The 21,023-nt window shown below is 41.7% G+C and overlaps 1 protein-coding gene and 1 pseudogene across 5 annotated transcripts in view; one reads left to right on the top strand and one right to left on the bottom strand.

The window, feature by feature from the left end:
• The window catches only part of Ppp6r3 (protein phosphatase 6 regulatory subunit 3), a 112,461-nt gene that overhangs the window by 88,619 nt on the left and 2,819 nt on the right, over positions 1-21,023 (bottom strand). The window lies entirely within an intron of this gene.
• On the top strand, positions 11,761-16,484 carry LOC117721179 (something about silencing protein 10-like; annotated as a pseudogene).

A 21,023-nucleotide genomic window follows, 5' to 3' on the forward strand; every position in this document is an offset into this window, starting at 1 on the left:
AGTATCTTCACAGGAAGAACTACCAGAGTACTTGCTCTTTGAGGAAAGACAGAGTAAGAATACATCAAGAGACAGTGTCTGTAGATCAGAAAGGGGCCTTCACCTGAAATCTGCATTGTCCAAAACTCAGATCTTGACTTACAGTCTCCAGAACTGTAAATAAATTCCTGTTCTTTAAATACTCAAGCTAAAGTATTTTGTCATAGCAACCTGTTTAAACAAAAAACAGGAGATAAACTATTTCCAATTCAGAAACATGTGCCTAAAATATCAATCAAGTGTACACAGAAAGGATCCATGGCTCAGCAAAGAGTATTGTACTGTTCTTGCAGAAGGCCTGGATTTGGTTCCTAGTAGCTACATGGAATTCAACTCTGTATCTCCAGTTCCAGGCATTCAATGCCCCATTCTATCTTCTGCAGGCACTTGCAAGCATATAGTGCATATAAACTCATACAAGGAAACACTCATACAAAGACATAAATTTTTAAAAATAAATACTGTGGTTTAAAAAAAAGAGTACATTTTTAAAAACTGGGCATGATGGTGCTCACCTTTAATTCTAGCACTCAGGAGGCAGAGGCAGGCTGGTCTCAGAGTTCAAGGCCAGCCTGGTCTACAAAACAACTTCTGGGACAGCCAGGGCTACACAGAGAAACCCTGTCTTGAAAGAAAGAAACAAACAAAACAAGTACACAGGGGGCTGGGATGAAACTTAGTAGTGAAGAACTTGCCTAGCATGAAAATAGCCCTATATTTCCTCCCCAAGACCCTGCCTCCCAAGAGTACACAGAAAGAAGCAAAATAAATTAAAAAAAATTAAAATCTCAGGTGTGCTTGCTTTCTCACAAAAACTGCAGACTGCTTCTCAAAAGGAGAGGGAGCAGCAACAGACAACACAGACTCCAGGATATAATCACCCATGCATGAAAGACAAAAGAACTCTCCCAGAGTAGGGTAGAGAAAGACCCTAGTGCATAACCAAGGGCAAGATGTCTAGACTTCAGGATAAGAAGTTCCTCAGAAAAACAGACAGAGCACTTGAGCACACAACAGAGTCTAATGCCAAATCACAAACAAGTGCATTAAAAAGGCCTGTTTTCACAGAATATGCAAGTCATTTAAGAGGGGAAAGTATATAATATACCACTGTTATAAGTAGCATGACAGTCATAGATTGTCCTTTTTAGGTTTCTACAGCTGTGATAAACACCATGACAAACATGGAAAAAGAAGTTTATTTTACCTCACATTCCATCAGAAACCTGGAGGTTAGAACTGAAGCAGAGGCTATAGGAAAATGCTGCTTACTGGTTTGCTCCCATGACTTGTTCAGCCTGCTTTCTTGTACCACCCAAGGCCACCTGCACAGATGTGGTACTGCTAGTGGGCTGGACCCTCCCACATCAATCACTAATCAAGAAAATTGCACGCAGGCCAATCTGATAGAGGCAAGTTTTCAACGAGTGTTCCTTCTTCCCAGATTAACTCTAGCTTATATCAAGAGGACAAAAAACAAACCAGCACAATGATAATGCTGAACACTAATTTATCATGGGAAAAAAAAAAAAAGAGTCCAAAATATAAACGGTTTTCAGGAGGGGGAGCAAAAGCCCGTTAATTAGGAGCTGCTACTGGCTATAAACTTGAGAAATGTAGAAGTTTGGCGTATTTTAAAAACAAGTTCTTTTTAATCCCAGCACTCAGGAGGCAGAGGCAGGCATATCTCTCTGACTGAGTTCAAAGCCTGTCTGGTCTACATAATGAGTTCCAGGGCAGGGTTACACAGAAGACCCCATTTTGAAAACCATAACAACAACAAAAAAAAACAAAAAACAAGAAACAAGAAACAAACAAAACAAACAAAAAAAAACCAAGTCCTTAACAATTCTGGACAGGGAAGTGGCACTAGCTACTAATGCCACAAGTCACACCGGCTATTTTCTAGCTATGTGATAAAAGATACGTTATCTAACCTGAGAATCCATTCCAGAACTATAAAGATGGCATAAACGAATTCTATACTATCTTCTTCTTGGCTTGACAACTCCTGAATCTAACCTAACAATCACAGCAGTATGACAGCAATTGTTTGAGGATACAAAAGAGAGAAAGAAGCAAAACTGGAAACAGTCTGTGCATACACATTGTCTGCTTTACGCCAGTAAGGACTGAGGAGTAGGATCACCAGGGCTGCTATTGCTAAAATGAAGAAATAAGCTAGCATTGAAAGGATGGCAAAAGCTAGACAGACTACTGAAGAAACAAGACAAGGGTTCAGATCCTCGCTTGGAAACAACTGAACTAATGGTATCCAAACTCTGACATTAAGATCACTGAACGAAGGTAACAAAGGCCCTGCCCTCCATAAATAAATAAATAAATAAATAAATAAATAAATAAAATGTCTGTTTAGGAAGGAAGCTGCTACAAGGATCCCACCAAGAACATCAAAAGTGAAGGGAGCAGGGAACCTCCTAAGGATCTGATTCTAGGAAATTATATTTTTACATCAGAAAGCACAAAATGAGAAACAGGCTCTGGGAAAGCAGGACTGCTCAGGACTTAGGGAGTAAGAACAGTATCACAGCCGGGCGGTGGTGATGCACGCCTTTAATCTCAGCGCTTGGGAGGCAGAGGCAGGCGGATTTCTGAGTTCGAGGCCAGCCTGGTCTACAGAGTGAGTTCCAGGACAGCTAGGGCTATACAGAGAAACCCTGTCTCAAAAAAACAAACAAACAAACAAACAAACAAACAAAAAAAACAGTATCACAGCACCCAAGGCAGGCACTGATGATTCAATAGCTAAAATAGCGTGCAACTGGGCCTGGTAGCTCAGGCCTTTGATTCCTAACACTCAGGAGGCGGAAGCAGGAAGATCTCGAGTTGGTGGAGCCAGACTAGTCTACACATCAGGTTCCAGGTTCCAGGATAGCCAGGGTTACAGAGAGACCGACCTTGTCCCTAAACAAACAACAACAATAATAATAATAGCCATACAGTTTAGCTGTCCATTACTGAATTAGTCTCTCGGAGAAAATAAATACAAAGACCCATTCCCTAAAAATAATCAAGACAGGAAAATTCATATGCTTTCATTTTAAAATGTATTATCATCTATCATTCCTTACAGAAACAATGCTTTTCTCAATAGACAGAAAATTTACCCTTACCATAAATCTTACCTTCTTTTTCAATACTACTAACTATGATGATAGCTAAAGGATGCAAATATGCATAGTTATAAAAACGTCCCTTAAAGTGTTAGAGAAGTGGTTCAGAGGTAGAGTGCACACTTAGCATGCTTAAAGTCTTGGGTTCAATTTCAAACACACCTGCACACTCCAGAGAGAACTGGTTTTACTAAAAACAGAACAGAATCTCTCAGCTGAATAGCATCTAAATGTATCTGCTTAATTATAAAGGCTGAGAAAATAGCAGCATGGACATTCACCATCTCTTACCTTAAAAAGACTAGCAAAGGGGTCATCCTTATCAGGCTTTTATGAACATCAAATTTACTGACATCAAAATTAGTTACGAGGTTGGGGGGTGGGGTCCCTGCACTCCACACTCACATAAATTTTAAAAAGCAGACCACACCCTATTGGTGCCAAAGAGGGAGTGAATGTTACTCCATAATATCCAACATTGTCTTCCTGTACAGTATTGGGCACAACAAAACTGTGCCCACACTACAGACAAGTGGCAGTCTAGAGTCCAGATACACACTAGCAAGACTCCACTCCCTGCGCTATCATAAAATCCTCAGGCTACCACCTTGATCATTTCAATGTGACTTACTGATCCTGATCCCACTATGCATGCTTCAAAACACTCAAGTGAGAAGAGACCAAAGACAATAATCCATCTACACGAAGGCTTGCTTATCACTTTACCATCGATGTCTAGCATGCTGTGAATAAAAACTCACCTATAAACTTTGAATACAAAAATCATCAACACCCTGTGTGGTGACACACATGCAATTCCAGTACTTAGGAGGCTGAGACAGGAAAAGCTCAAAGCCAGCCTTGGCTACACAGTAAGTTCACCATCAACTTAGGCTGCACAGGAAGAGTTTGTCTAATAAAAAGGGATCGTAAAAACATCCATAATTGGAAGAAACCTAAAACTTAAAACCTCTGCATCTTCAGAAATACCCAGCAACAATAAAAATTATACACACATACATGTAATTTTGTCATGTAACTTCACAAACACCAACCACTGACGCAGGCCCCAGAAAGGATACTAACACTTCTAAGCCATTAAACCAAAATCATCACTCCAAGAAAATACTGTAAAGCACAAGCCAGGCAAGGTAAGCCTCCCTACCACCTTAGGAAGGCCATATCAGTAGGTGATACATTGTAAGCAAAGCTTGGCACCTGACTGGATTACATCACTGTCTGGCTATGCTCACTAGGAAGGAACCCTCACATCACTTCAGATACAAGAAGCCAGCTCAGTCTACCCCACTATGAAAATACAGCCAAGTCACAGATTAGTAAACTAGCATCCAAAGTCAAGACCAGAGGACTACCTATACCTATTACAGCCACATTGAGTGAGGCGACATCCCAGCCTAACTGAGGTGCCAACTTTTAACACTTCCTCAATGTCACCAAAACTTTTTACATGGCATATAAGCAAGCAACCAAGTTACCCTTTTCAATCCTCATTTTAACCTGCTCTCAAAGCAGTTCAGCAGGAGATACCTCTTCCCACCTGCCCCTCCCCCATATCAGAATGAGAATGTTCTCATCAATTGGCCTCTCTGACCACAAACTCTTTTCTCCCTGGCCACTCTTTTTCTCTATACATTACTATCACAGGAGCCTTTGAAAGTGCAGGCTGGCTCTCTCCTCCAGCCGAGCAAGATGCCCAAAGGAAAGAAGGCCAAGGGGAAGAAGGTGGCACTGGCCTCCGCTGTCGTCAAGAAACAGGAGGCCAAAAAGATGGTCAATCCTTTGTTTGAGAAAAGGCCCAAGAACTTTGGCATCAAGCAGGGCATCCAGCCCAAAAGTGATCTAACATGCTTTGCCAAATGGCCCTGCTATATCAGGCGGCAGCAGCAAAGAGCCATTCTCTTATAAGCGGCTCAAAGTACCTCCTGCCATTAACCAGTTCACCCAGACCCTGGACAGGCAGCTACTCAGCTGCTTAAGCTTGCCCAGAAGTACGTGCCAGAGACAAAGCAAGAATAGAAGCAAAGGCTACTGGCCCGTGCTGAGAAGAAAGCTGCTGGCAAAGGGGACGTCCCAACTAAGAGACCACCTGTCCTCGGAGCAGGAGTCAATACAGTCACCATCATGGTGGAGAACAACAAGGCTCAGCTGGTGGTGACTGCCCGTGATGTAGACCCCATTGAGCTGCTGGTTTTCCTGCCTGTCCTGTGATGGGGGTGCTCTACTTCATCAAGGGAAAGGCCAGGCTAGGGCACCTGGTCCACAGAAAGACATGCACCACTGTTGCCTTCACACAGGTTAACTTGTAAGACAAGGGTGCTCTGGCTAAGCTGGTGGAAGCGATTAGGAGCAATTATAATGACAGATATGACGAGATCTGCTGCCACTGGGGAGGCAACATCCTGGGTCCTAAGTCTGTGGCTCGCATTGCCAAGCTGGAAAAGGCAAAGGCTAAAGAACTCGCCACTAAACTGGGTTAAATGTACACTAAGTTTTCTGTATATAAAATACAAAATTATCTTCCAAAAAGAAAAACAAAAAAAAAGAAAGTGCAGGCTGTGTACCCTCCTTATCAGTCTTCCAGGTTAACCAATTCTGAGAAAAACTTGCAAAGCGTAAAAGATCCAAAACAAACTGAAGAACCAAGGAAGAGATTTCTATTGGTTTCTTAACTCTCCTGAGGCTCTCCTGCTTCCATCTCAGCACATGTTAGCAGCACACATCACAACACCCAGCCTGTTTCTTATGTGGCTCTATAAACACAATTCTTAAACCAGCAGGATCATCGCTGTACTTTAAACAAAATGCCCAGTAGTAGACAGTTCCCATGAACGTCTCAGAGTGAACTAATCAACAAGTAAACTAGTGCACTCAATTACGCAAAGGCCCTGCTCTCCATCACATTCCACACCCAACCAAACCTTCCATTCACTACGCCTTCCCAAACGCACTAAACTTTCTGCCACACCCCCACTTCCAATCTAATCATCAAATTTTGTAGTTCCACCTTCAATAGCCCTTCCCTCCTCTCAATTTTCTGCCACTGACTAGAAAATGTACACAGCCTCAAATTCACTTCTACTTCTTACTTGAGTTCTTTCTTAGTCAAAGGTCTCTACTGCTCACAGTTTGTGATCTATGCTTTCTCTGTGGCACCCACATAAGGCTTCTGCACATCCGAACCACAGTGCATTTGAATTGAGATGTGCTATGAAGAAGAAACATCAGTGGACTTCAAAGATTAAATAAAGGGCTAAGGGAAAGAACGCTTGTCCTGGCTTGTCTGAAGCCCTAGGCTCGATCCCTAGTATACCTTCAAGATTAAATAAAACAAAAAATTTTTTTCTCATTAATTTTTCTATATTGATTGCATGATACTGTTTTGCATCCAGGCAGTGGTGGCACATACCTTTAACCCTGAACTCAAGGCAGAGGCAGGAGGACCTCTGAGTTTAAGGTCAATATGGTCTAACAGAGGGTTTGCACAGAAACACTGTCTCAAAACAAACAAAAAACCGTATTATGGACATACTGAGTTACACACACAAAATTCAAATGGCTGAGGATACACCGCAGTGCTAGAGCAAGACCTACTGCCCCATACACACGCACCCGTGTACATGTGTGTGTTTATTACTCTATTTTTACTTCTTACATATAGTCACTAGGAAATGTCAATGTGCAGCTGGCACTGTCTTAAAAGTTACACTGAGGGCATCAGCTAGTCTCATAGCCACACTTTCTTTAACCAGGTATGATCAAGTCATAGAAAACACTGGACCAGGCAAAGGACAGGTATTCAGGTATTTGTCAAATGAATTATGGGCAAAATTGGTACACGTTCAATTACAGACAAAGTACACTGGAAACTGGTGGCACTCGCCATTAATCCCAGGACTCAAGAAGCAGAGGCAGGTGTATCTGAGTTTAAGGCCAGGCAGGGCTACAGAGTCAAACCCTGTCTCCAATAAAATGTAAAGCAAACAAAAAACTTTTGATTAAAAGCTAAACAATAAATTTGTAATTATTTCTTAGTTGAATGATTTAGTTTATGTTTTTGTTTTGTTTCTAAGACAGGGTTTCTCTGTGTAGCCCTGGCTGTCCCAGAACTTGCTCTATAAAACAAGTTGGTCAGAGATCCACCTGCCTCTCTCTGCCTCCCAAGTGAATTAAAGGTGTTACAATTAAATTAGCCTTTGTATATGAACACACTATGAAGAGCTGTCAATTTAATATTAATCACCCTGTCACTAGTATGTCTCATTTTCACATAAAAGTTCCCATTAGGACTCAGAGACTAAAGAAGATTAGATATTCAAAGTATAACAGCTTTAAAGAAATTTCAGAATTTTGAAAAATCAACTCTTATTGATCATCACAACTCAGAGGCCCCATGAGACAATGGTAATAGTTGGGTCAGCAGAAAAAAAGCAGACAGCAAGCTTAGCTCTCTAGAAATCAAGAGCTTGACCCAGGCCGTACGACTGGAAAGGGTGTGGTTCTCAAAACGACAGGATTAACACCCCACAAGACATAACATTTTTTTCATATGTCCTTTAAAACACAAATGGGGACTGGAGAGATAGATGACTCAACAGTTAAGAACACTTAACTGCTTTTCTAGAGGACCCAGATTCAGTTCCCAGTGCCCACATGACAGTTAACAACTGTCTGTAACTACAGTTCCAGAGGCTCTAATACTCTCTTCTGACCTATACAGACACTACACATATGGAATGTAAAACATTCATTCAAACAGAACAATAAAATAAAAATAAATTCTAGCCTTTATTCCCACCTTCAAGTTCCTGACCCACAGAACTACAATGTTTAAAATGTCCTCTCTGTCTTGAGTTGGTGTGCCGGGGTAATTGTTATAGCAGTGGGTAGAGAACTGACAGGAAGAAGTCCTCTGTAAGTACAGGTCCATATACTCTTATCAACAAGGCTGTCCAGGCAACCAATGTAACTATGAAAAAGAATCTGTGAACCAAGCTCTTGGCTGGAGAGAGTGAAGCAGGAGGATATCTTGTTAGAATGACTGACCAGTGAGTGACCCTGACTCAAAAAAAAAAAAGTAGACACTGTGGAAATGATACTCCAAATATTCATGCTCAGAAAAAGTTTGACCTCATTTGTGCAAATCTGAACCTCCATAGGTGATGCACAACTGCCTGTAAATCCAATTCCAGAGAGTCCAACACTGTCTTCTCATCTCTGACAGTATGCACACATATAGAAGACACAGACATGCATGTGTGCATGTGCATACACACATAAATAAAAACAAACAAAAAATAAACAAACTACCACATGACACAGCCTCAAGATGGGTGTGGGAGTCCAGAACATAGGGTTTCTTTCTGTAGTCATGAAAATAGTCTGCAGGCATAAGACCATAGCTGCCTCTGAAGAGCTTTTCAGCAACTGGTTTTTTTTGTTTGTTTGTTTGCTTTTTCTTTGTTGTCTTACTGTGTAGCCCTAACTGACCTGGAACTCACAAAGATCTGCCTGCCCCCTACCTCTGGAATGCTGGAATTAAAAGCCATATGCCAGGCATGAATCATGCTTTTTTTTTTTTTTTTTTTTTTTTTTTTTTTTTGGTTTTTCAAGACAGGGTTTCTCTGTATAGCCTTGGCTGTTCTGGAACTCACTCTGTAGACCAGGCTGGCCTTGAACTCAGAAATCCACCTGCCTCTGCCTCCTAAGTGCTGGGATTAAAGGCATGCGCCACCACTGCCCGGCTGAATCATGCTTTATTTATCAAACAATTCCAAACATTTTCATTGAGCTTCACAGCAATCTTGTTATGTTTTTTTCAGTTTTCACACAATACTGATGTATGGCTAGTTTTGTGTGTCAACTTGACACAAACTAGAGTCAGAGTGGAAGGAGCCTCAGTTGAGGAAATGCCCCCATAAGCTAAGGTATTTTCTTAATTAGTGATCAATGGGGGAAGCCCTAGCCCACTCTGAGTGGTGCCATCCCTGGGCTGGTGGTCCTGGGTTCCCTAAGAAAGCAGCACCCTCCATGGCTTCTCCATCAGTTCCTGCCTCCAGGTCCTTGCCCTGCTTTAGTTCTTGTCCTGACTTCCTTCGGTGATAACAGCAACAGGAAAGTGTAAGCAGAATAGACCCTTTCCTCCCCCCACCCCAATTTGCTTTTTTGTCATGACATTTTTTTCAAAGTGATAGAAATGCTAACTAACTAACACAGTGTCATAGTTAGAAAGCCACTAGGCCAGCATTCAGAATGCCACTGCTTTCCTGCATGCTGCTGCTTTCCAGCTCATCAGAACCAAAACTTGCACTCCATGTGAAGCTATTTTATGCAGGACCTTGCACGTGCAGGCAGCTCTTATACTTTCTCATGCTTAACACTTGCACTTACTGAATATCATTTACCAATATTTCTATGAATTCATTTATAGTTGAAGATGCTCACTGTCAATTCAACCTCACTCAACAGGGTAATAAGTGTGTATGACAGAGATCTGTTTTGGGGGGTCTGACTATAGTGTGTTCTTAGTGAAAGAGTGGGGGGGGGGGAGAGGATAAAATACAAGAGTCACAATAAAACACAAACAAAAACAAAGGCTAGCAAATTTAGAGCAGATCTGTAAACATTCATTTTATATCTCAGGGTGTTGTTTGCATGTTCCACACAGTTCAAAGGACAACATGCAAGTGTTTTCTCTTTCCTATCTGATGAAAGAACTTAAGTAGTCAGGTGTGGTGCAAGGGGTTATCTGTTGAGCCATCTCATTTGCCTCAGGAGGCTGAGGCAGGAGGATCCAGTTTTAAGCCATTTTAAACTGTCTCAGTGACAAAAGGTCAAGTTCCAAGGACAAACAGATGTAGTATTCCTAACATCTCCAAAATGGAAATGATACAACAGACACAAGGAAATCAAAGGAACTACAGGTCTGAGAGATGGCTCAAATGGTGAACTGCTTATCAAATAAGTATCAGGACCCAAGTTCAAATCCCCAGCAAGTGCCTATTGTCCCACAGCTGGACAGCTAGAAGCAAGAATATCCCTGGAGTTGGTGGGCCAGCCAGTCTGGCTCAATCAGTGAGTTCAATGAAAAGGTTGTCTCACAATATAAGGTGGGGAAGCAATTGAGGAAGACATACAAAGCAAACCTCTTGTGTGCCTTCACACACAAATGCACACACGTATGTGAATATATATACAAAAAAGGAAAGTATTCTGATACATGCTAAAACATGGGAGAACCTTGAAATATGCTAACTAAAAGAGCCAGTCACAAAAGATTACTGCTAAACTATTCACATGAAATGTTCAGACCACATAGGAGATAAAGATAATATTCTTAGATTGTGATGATTACACAATTCTGTGGGACATTAAAGTCTATTAAATTACACAGTTTAGATAATGTTAAAATTGCATTGCTTGTGAGATGAGGTTTCATGTAGCCCAGGCTGGCCTTGAAGTCAAGGAGTAGTGAAAGATGACTCTGAACACTCCCAATCCTCCTGCCTCCACTTACAGCATACTAAACTAATGCTTTTGGCTTGGAGCTATTATTTTTAAGACTCCTGAGGTGTGGTTCACCAAACTGATAACTACAAAATGGTCTGATAATCTAAAGAGCCATCAAGGGCCATTTGAAAACAGTTTGCACTACCTCCTAAAATTGAAGCAGGACATGTCCCAACAGCCTCAATACTCCAGTTTGTGCCCCGGAGACATGCTTTCGAAATTTATGTCAAAATTGTTTACAGCAGCTTTCTCTTACTGGAAACAATCCTATTTTCTGACATCAGGACAATAAATGCATAGAATGCAATGCATTCAATGGGAAACACAACACAAAGTGGAATGAGCTGTGTGTGTATGAGTGCAGACACACCTCACAAGCTGCCTTCCTCAGCTCTAATGGCAGTTCTCTCCCTCTCTCCTTCTGCCCACCCCCACGGCTCTGTAGCCCACAGCCCCTGTTAAAGCACTATGCTATATGCTATCAACTCTCAATGCAGACACACCCCCTACAAAAGCCCTTCACATTCCAACTTCATCCTTTCTTCTCTCTTCACACCCTACCCACCAACTCCTCATTCTCATCTCCCTTTCCCTTTCCCTGGGGAAGGATGGGGACAGTAAAGAAAATATCCACATGCTCCCACTGCCCACCCACCCCCATTCCACTCCACCCTCTCTAAGGAGGAGCAAACAGGGACAGTTCTTCATGTAAACACTCAGTCCAGTGGCAGTGCCTGCTCTAGACTGGGGTAATGGGACAGGCCTTCAGAGATTATGGCCTCTCCTGCTTCACCAAAGTATTCCTCCTCCACAGCAGCACTTTTTCAAGTACACTGTGGTTGTCTGACTAAGAATGGGCCCCCAAAGGCTCATACTTGGATACTTAGTCCTTAGTTGGTGGAACTGTGTGGGAAGAAGATACGGCCTCACAGGAGGTTACTCCCTGGCAGTAAGCTTTGAGGTTTCAAACACTCCAGCCATTCAGTGTGCTTCCTGCGTGTAGCTCTGGATCTGAGCCTTCAGCTACTACTCCACTGCTATGCCTGCACATGCCACTGCCATGCCCCACCATAGCAGCGATGGACTCCTACCCCAGAAACTGGAAGTACCAGCCTTCAGTAAGTTGCCTTGGTTATAGTTTATTGGGACAATAAAAGTTAACTAATACACACACTAAAGCACCTAAGGCACACCAATGTCCTAATTTACCCATTTCAGTAAACCCTTTGGCATTCATTCATGTCTTCCACCCCAGGCAAGTCCCTAAGACAGAGCACTGTCTATTCTCTGTCCATCCAAGTTTCTCACATTTCCTTTGGGAAGTGCTCAACAAGATCATTCATGACTTGCTCAACATGGCCTACAATGCCATCTAACTCACACTGATGTGCAGCCCACCCCTTTCTCTCCTCTAAACTCTAAATGCTGTTTGCTCTCTGAAGTGACCCAAACTAAATAAGCCCAAATTCAACTCCTGATGTGGCCTCTACAGCCTTCCTCTTCCTGCACCAAGCCAAAGTCCTTATTGTCATCCTTTACTTCTCTTACACCCACATCCTGTCTGCCAGCAAATCTCATCTATTCTCCCTCCAAAAATGATCTAGACTCCAACCACTTCTCAATACCACTCCTGGTCCCTTCTGCCCAAGCTGCTATGACTGCTCCCCTGGATCACTGCCATGGCCTTCTAAAGCCTCTCATGACAGCTGCACAGCGACAGCTATTCTTAACCCAGCTGCAATGGGACCTTTCTGAAACCAGACCATGTCACACCTCTGGCTCAAAACAGACCTATTTTACCACTCTCCCTAGGGATCTTCCCTCCAACATAACTGATCTACCCTCTTCATAGCACTCATGCATGCTGAACTCTATTATAACGATGCCCCACATACCCATGGCCTCTTGCCTTGAGCTTTCATCTTCTAGGCAAAGGGTCCTTTTCAGGTAGCCCTAATCTGAGCATTGTCTTTTAGGCTGAAAACAGTCAACCCCTTTCCTCTTCTGCTGGCCCCTATCAGTATCCAGATAGCTACTATACCATTAACTCTCTGTTAACTGTCTTCCCCACACTAAAATCACACATTGTAGGAGGACAGGAACATGGGTCTGTTTTGCTCATTATTAAGACAGAAAGTATTCAAACATCTTGAAAACAAAATAGATTGTTTTGTTGTTGTTTTCGAGATAGAGGAGACAGAGTTTCTCAGTGTAACCAGCACCAGTTGTCCTGGACTTCACTTGTAGATCAAGTTGGTCTGGAACTCAGAGATCTACCTGCCTCTGCTGGGATTAAAGGTATATACAACCATGCCCAGCTTCCCCCCCCCCAAAAAAAAAGGATCTTGAGAACAATGATAAAAGAGAGATGTTCATAGAATAAAAGATTCAAATTTATAGTTTAATGACATGCAAAAATTAAGTCACATTATATAAGGAGACATTCGCAGATGGCAACACAGAAGTAAAGAAATAGAATGCCTTGAGGAGATCAGAGAGAAGGTTGAAGGGAGGATACACAGAACCAAAGGGAGTACAATACTTTCCTAAACTGGCTAGTGCCAGTATAACTTTCAGTTCTAATTTTTCTTATCTGTACCCATCATGACATACACTTTTTGAATTCATGAACTCATTAAACTTAAAATAAAAACTAGATGTGAATGGGTACCACTGACTACAGTGCACAAGTGAACCTAACCCACCATTTATCCTCAAAGCAAAGCCTTTCAGGCACATAGTCAGCCATCTTTTGCTAGTCCACATTTTGACTGTGGCTGTTTTCACACATAATAACAAAGTAGCTGCAGAGACTAACAATTGCCAATTGACCCTTTACAGAAAATGTTTACCTACCTCAATAGAACTATAAAATCATGACACAAAATCTGTAAAGAAACTGAGTCTAGCTGGGAAGTGGTGGTACACACTTTTAATCCCATCACTCAAGAGGGGGAGACAGGTGGATCTCTGAGTTTAGGCCAGACTGGTCTACAGAGAATTCTAGGACAGCTAGGGCTATACAGTGAAACCCTGTCTCAAACAAACAAACAAAAAAACAAAACTAAATAAAATAAAGACTGCAGACATGCACCTATTCTTCAAGGCTCATGTACTTATCCAAATCATGTTGAAAGACATACAGCTCAGCCAGGCAGAGGTGATGTACACCTTTAATCCCAGCACTCAGGAGGCAGAGGCATGTGGATCTCTGAGTTCCAGGCCAGTCTGGTCTACAGAGTTAGTTCTAGGACAGACAGGGCTACACAGAAAAACTGTGTCAAAAGAAAGGAAGGGAAGGAGGGAGGGAGGGAAGAGAGAAAGAAAAAAGAAAAGAAGGCAGACAGACAGATAAACATGTAGCCCTACAGAACACAAGAGACACCACAGCAAAGATAGCTGTGTTTATATAGTTCTAAGAGCCAATAAGAAAAAGACTGTAAATTTTATTTTTTATTTTTATGTTTGTGCCTGTGTGTGGTTTGTACATAACCACATGTGTTTGTGAAAACAGTGCCTGCAGAGATCAGAAAGAGGTGTCATATCACCTGTTATGGGAATTACAAGTGAGCTGCCTGCTTGCAGGTGCTGGGAATGAAACTCCAGTCCTCTGGAAGATCAGTACAAGCTCTTAATCATGAGCCATGCCTCCAGCCCCAAAACAGAGATCTTAAAGATGTTTTAGAAATCATACTGCAAAACCTCAAATTGATGCCTCTATTCAGCCAGAGAAAAGATGTTACATTAATATGCAAGTTTATCTACATGTAAAATAAACATGTAACATAATCACAGTTTAAAGGGAAAAAAACCCTTACAAATAAATTCTCTAAGATTTCCCTCAACAAAAATCCCCAGCACAGAACTCTTCTAGTTGGCCAGAACACACGTCTCCCCTTAGGGCTCCCACTGGTCTCACAGAGCTGCTTCTGTGCACAGCTCTACTATCAGACAGGAGTGAGAAGAGTGACACAGGTACAGCTGTACTCAGGCTGAACTGAAGCCAACACTATTCAATCATTCACAGGTAGGAGACTAGAGCAGAGAGGAAGACAGGTACTAGATTCACACAGCTGGAAAACCATATGTGGCAGAACTCAAGGCCACTACCTGAGGTTTGTGCACTCTTGACCACAATACATTCTGAACTGAGGACAGATGTCAAGCCCTACATGAGCGGCAAAGTACTATAATCATGACAGGTGCCGAATGCATAGGTGCTGAACCTACCTGAAAATGAACATCAATCAGAAAGGCCTATAACCCAGCTACTCAAAAGGTCAAGGCAAGAGTGTAACAAGTTTTGAGTTTCATAGCAAGATCCAGTCTAAATGAAAAGTAATTTAGTTCAGAGTATGTTATCTTCAAGAAAACTCATAATTGCTGCTAGGCCTTCTGGCCAAGACCAAGGAAGTGCATTAAACACTCTCTAAAAAAGTAGCACTAGCTAGCTGTAAAGGTGTAAGTAGTCAAAAGCCTCCACTGGGGCAAATCCAGCTCTGCCAAACTCATGATGTACAGATGTCCCAGTTAGGCATAGTAGAAGACGACTCTTAAGTCCTTCTCCAAATGCTCTCTTAATCACAGCTCCAACTAGTATCCAGACATCAGTTTCTAACTGATAAAGAAGAAAGGACTTTTTAAAAAACTTTTTAAAAACCAAAGGTGTTCACTTTGTCAGCATATATACTAAAACTGGAACAATATAGTAACCATTCTGGTTACTGTGCAAGGATGTAACCTTGCAAGAAACCACAATGATGACATATAAATTCGCGAAGCATTACATATTTTCCAGACTATGGCTCCAAATCCTGAGACCACCAGAGTCAGCAAAAAAGAGGAAGAGGCGAGAAAGAAGCAACACAGGTAATTCAGTAGCACCTGGCCCAAGTCCTCCAAGAGGATGATTTTGGAGTTACTTGGGTGGAGACCTTTACAAAACTGGTGCTCCAGGTAGATAAAGCTGAGACTCAGGTTGTAAAGAATTTGACTAAAGTCTTGGTGGAAGAGAAGCTGAAAATGTTGAGAAAAGAACTACCAGAGCTCTTGGAGCTGACAAAAGGCCTGAAAGTCAAGCTGACAGACGTGAAGAATGAGTTAGACACACTGTTACAGTTGTGGAGAAAAGGATCATTCCATCTGGAAAAGAAAGCTGATACCTGATGACTAAGTAAGAATAACCCCTACATGAACTATTGTTCCAACATTTTATTTGATCCATTAGATTTGATTGATTAGTTTTTATTTGATCTTGAAAGCCAGGAGAGTGCCAGCATGTGGACATGTAGTCAAAGAAAGCCTTGTTACCTACAGAAATCTGATCAACAACCTGTCAATTGTGGAAACTGTCCTCTAAAATCTATCACCTACTCACAGCCAAAGATGTTGCTGTAAACAAAGAACTGAATCCAAAAAGCAAAATTAACTAAAACCAAGCCAAAGCCTGTTTCACAGATTGCTGGGTGTCGATCTGTCTGATGATCCTCAGTCTGATGAAGCTGCACTAGAACCATAAGGAAAAAAGCAAGGCAAAAGGTGGAAAGTGCTGAAGAAGCTCTCAATGATCAAAATGCAAAGAGCCATGACGTTCCAAACTGTTAAAAATAGAGGGCTTACACCTAGGAGAAAAGAAAACTGACAGAAATCCCAGAGTCAATAGGAAAAGTTCAGAAGATGAGAAGATGCGGCCAGATTTGTGGAGTTCCTAGAGAGGAGCAATGGTATAGTGGTGAACTACCCAGCATTTGTGCTGGAGTTAAAAAGTGCATTCAGTTTAAGTAAAACTGCTCCTTAGCCTAGTCTTTGGCAATTATTTTAGATCAATGAAAATATTTTAAACTTCGAGGCTAGCTTGGTCTACAGAGTGAATTCCAGAACAGCCAGGGCTGCACAGAGAAACCCTGTCTCAAAACAAACAAACAAAGTATTTTAAAACAATAACAAAAAACCTGACCAAAGTTTGAAAAGAAATATTACATTTATTGCTTTGTTGTGTAAGAGGGAAAGGCAAGGAAGGCATATGTTTGGAGATAAGAGAAAAACTTGCTAGAGTTGGTTTTCTCCTTCTACTATGTAGGCTCTGAAGAGCAAACTCAGGGTAAGGTCTGTCAGCAAGTGCTTTTACCCACTGAGCCACCTCACTAGACCCCTCTCATCAGTATAGATGCCCACACTTCCACCACCATCCATTACAAGGATGATGTTCAAGATGGTCAGCAAGAACCTACAGGAATCTGGCAAGCTAAGGCAGGTGCCTTTAACTTTTTCTCAACCATAAAGCCAACCTGAGCCACAGCCCAAGAACCCTCTTCAAAATGGAAGCTGGGGAGGAGGCCCATAACAGACACAGTGGGAACAGGGACAACACACAGAATCTAGGAGAAGGCTTGCTAGGTCTTAACAGGGAGTTAAGCATTCTCAAGCAACAAATATCCATCTTGTTATCACACAGCTGCTTCACCAGCCTGGGAGGACCAGCAGTCCTTTTTAAACCACCCAAAACAAGGAGATTCATCAAAGTAACCATTCTGAGAAACAAAGAACCATTTTTATTCTTTTCTTAGTAGCACTGGGGACTCAAACCTAGGGCCAAAAGCAAACTAGGCAAAAGTGCTTTTTAAATATTTATTTACTTTATGTGCCTGAGTATATGTATGCTTGTAAACCACACGTGTGCAGAAGGAACTTGGCGAAGTCATAAGACATCAGATCCCCAACTGGAGTTAAAAGCAGTTGTGAGACACCATGTGGGTGCTGGGTATTGAAGCCAGGTCCTCTGCAAAAACAGCCAGCATTCTAAACTATTGAGCCATCTCTCCCCCCAGTTTAAGACAATCTTGCTAAATTGCCCAGGCAGACTCTGACCTTGCTATTCTCCTACCTCAACCTCACAAGTAGCTGGGTTACAGGCCTACACCAAACACATTTGTTTGTTTCCAAGACTTCTAGCAACTTCAGCTACCCAAAGTTCAAACAAATAAGCCAGTCAAGCAATAACAGCCCTTTTCCCTGAGGCTTCGACTTAAACCTTACCTGGCCATACCTAACTAGTGGCAGGATACTGCTTCTAGGACCCTGCTGGGATGCCTTCTGCATCTTTAAAACCGCTCCAAATCATTTAAAAATCAATGTAATGTGATTCTGTGTAAGAAATGTTATATGTATTATTCAGGGAATAAAGTGAAAATGAACTTGTCTCCATGTTCAATACAGATACATACAGACCAGCACCATCCAAAAGCTGAGACACAAGATACAAAAGCAGCACACAAAGCACTGCAGTGGGAGACACCGAAGATCTGTGAAGTGGCCGGTGGCCAGCAGAGCATATCTACATTCACATTTATTACAGGAACTCAGTAAAGTGCTCCACCTGTGGCAAATTCAAATTTGGTTTTTAGAACTTTGTGGAATGTAATACCTTTAATCCATGCTGTGTAAACTCACAAATATGGAGCCCAATGATACAGAGGGATTATATAATACTAACAAGCTTTGTTAGCTGTAATTGCCAAGCTCTCCTTTAGACCATAGGTCTTTAAGGGCTGTTCATCAATGAATCCCCTAATATATTTCTGACAAACAATAGATTATTACAGTCACTACAACTGCTGATCAAAAATCTTGAAAACTAGGGGCTGGAGAAATGGCTCAATGGTTAAAAGCACTTATTACTCTTGTATTAAAAAAAAAAAAAAAAAAAAAAAAACCAACCAACCAACCAACCAACAAACAAAAAAAAACAAAAACAAACAAACAAAAAAAAAAAACCACTGGGTTCAGTTCCCAGCACTTACATAGTTCCTCACAAATGCTTGTAACTCCAGTTCTAAGGGATCCATCCAATGGCCTCTGCAAGCACAGCAGCACATATATATAAATGCAGACAAACACTCATGCACAAAATAAAATGAATCTTAAAAAATGTAAGATTAGAAGTAGATGGAGGTGGGCATGATGGCTAACAACTATAATCTTAGCACTTAGAGGGCAGACACAGGATGATGACTGGACCTTGCCTCTAAACGAGGAGAAGGGGCAGTACTAGATGGTGGAAACAGGACAGTGGTTAAGTATTGTGGGTGGGCTGACTGCAGTCCTCAGTACAACCACAGGCTGAGGTTCAGGACTGAAGTCAGAAGGCATCTCCATGACTCCTGTCTTAGAATGTATGCAGCTGGTACCACTTAGTACTAAATGTATAGTTTTCTTAACACTCCTCAATTTAATCACTTGCATCATACCAACTTTAAGTACAGGCAAGGACCTCTGTTCTTCCCTTTACTCCTGCACACATCTCTCCAGGAAAAAAGACAGACATTTCTCCACCTGCAGAGTCCAGGACACAAACAACTCTCTTTCCACTGGGCATAGGCACTAAAAGCTGACCATACCGTACACTCCCTCCACTCCACCCTCAAAAGTCACAACTGGGCACTCTCTAAGGAAAGGCTTTCATATTTTTATAAAAGAGCAGGGGTGGAAGGGTATCTAAAAACAAACTGACAGTTGATCACCAAGATGATGGCAAAAGAATTTTTAAAAATATTACTAATAATAAAACTCAAGAGTGGTATGTTATTTGGCACTAGGGCAATCCTAACTTGCTGCTGAGTTTCAAGCTCAGTATGATAATGTATTTTCATGAAGTAAAGGGGAAAAGTCTCAAAGTTGCACTTGCAAAATGTGTTATTATAAAGCTAAATCATCTGACTGATGATATACTGATACCGCGTCTTCCTGCCACTAACAACCTCCAAGGCAGGATCCAGGTACTGCAGACCCAGCTCCCAGCCACCCAAAGATCTGACTCAGCCCTTAAGTCAACACTCTGAAACAGTAATTCTAAAAAGGCACTTCAGTATTATCTAGGAAGATTTATGAAAGTACACTCTCCAGCTTACAAGATGGGTCAATGGTTAAGGATGCTTACCACAGGCCTGATGACCTGAGTTTGATCCCTGGCACCCACATGGTAGAAGGAAAGGACAGACTCTCAAAACATCCATATGTGAGTGCACTGCACTACATATACACCTACACATCCACACATGAAAGCTCACATACACATAATCAATTAATTTTTGAAAAATTATAGTCTCAACTCCATCACAGATTTCCAGAGATAAAGTGCAACATCCATGGTCTTAAAGCATCCCAAATGATTCTCATGTATATCTATCATGATGTCAGCACCACTGATATTTAGGGCTAGATGGTAGCAAGGGATGGAGAGGTAAGGAGGGGGTTTACAATATTCTGTACATCGCAGGTTTAACATTAGCCTTGACCTCTACCCTCTACAGCACACCAGAGGTATGATAAGCCAAAAAAATGCTTCCTGAGTGAGGGGAAAAATGGTTGAAAACCCCTCACCTAGTGTAAAGCACTTGCCTAGCATGAATAAGACTATAGGCTTAATTCCCAGGACCATAGACAGCAACTAGAAAAAAATCATTTTACTGATTTTTTTTTTTGAAGGAGGGAAGGCTGTTTCATTGTTTCTTTGAGTCAGGGTCTCATTACATGGCCCAGGATCACCTTGAACTCCAGCTTTTCCTGCCTCTGCCTCTGCCTCTGCCTCTGCCTCCTAAGTGCTGGGATTATAGGTATGTGCTGCCATGCCTAGCTTCATCTCTTTGGGTACTACAGATAGATGTAAGAGCCTCATGCAACTTGACCAAGTGCCTTACAAAGCCAAACTCCCCAATCCAAGGCAATCTCTGTGGCAAAGAAATGCTTCAGGGAGCTAGAGAGATGGCTCAGTGGTTAAGGGCATTGACTGCTCTTCCAGAGGTCTTGAGTTCAATTCCCAGCAACCACATGATGGTTCACAACCATCTACAACAGGATCCAATGTCCTCTTCTTGTGTGCCTAAAGACAGCTATTTGTGTGCTCATATACATAAAATAAATTCTTTTAAAAAAAATGCTTAAATTACCCTTATTTCACCTATATACATTATATCCAAGGATTCTGTTCCACATAAACATGTATTTATCATGGGTTAATGAAAAAGAAAGGAAAGTCAACTGACATCTTGAGAAAGCACCTATAACTGAAAGTCATGAGGTCTGGTCAGTATTTTTGACACATTCTAAGAAAAAGCAGCTTCTCAGCCTCTACTACAGCTGAGATCTCAACAAACAGGGGCCAGGCCAGACTCCTGCGCCCTTCATAAAGTAAACATGACACTGAGTTTTAGTTGAATAGATATCTGGAAGATCATTTACTCTTCCGAAGTATAATAAAATTCAAAAATATAGATCAACATACACTGGTAACATCTGAGATTTCAACTATCTCAACTACTAAGTTAA

Source organism: Arvicanthis niloticus, chromosome 1, assembly GCF_011762505.2.
Source record: "Arvicanthis niloticus isolate mArvNil1 chromosome 1, mArvNil1.pat.X, whole genome shotgun sequence".
NCBI lineage: Eukaryota > Metazoa > Chordata > Mammalia > Rodentia > Muridae > Arvicanthis > Arvicanthis niloticus.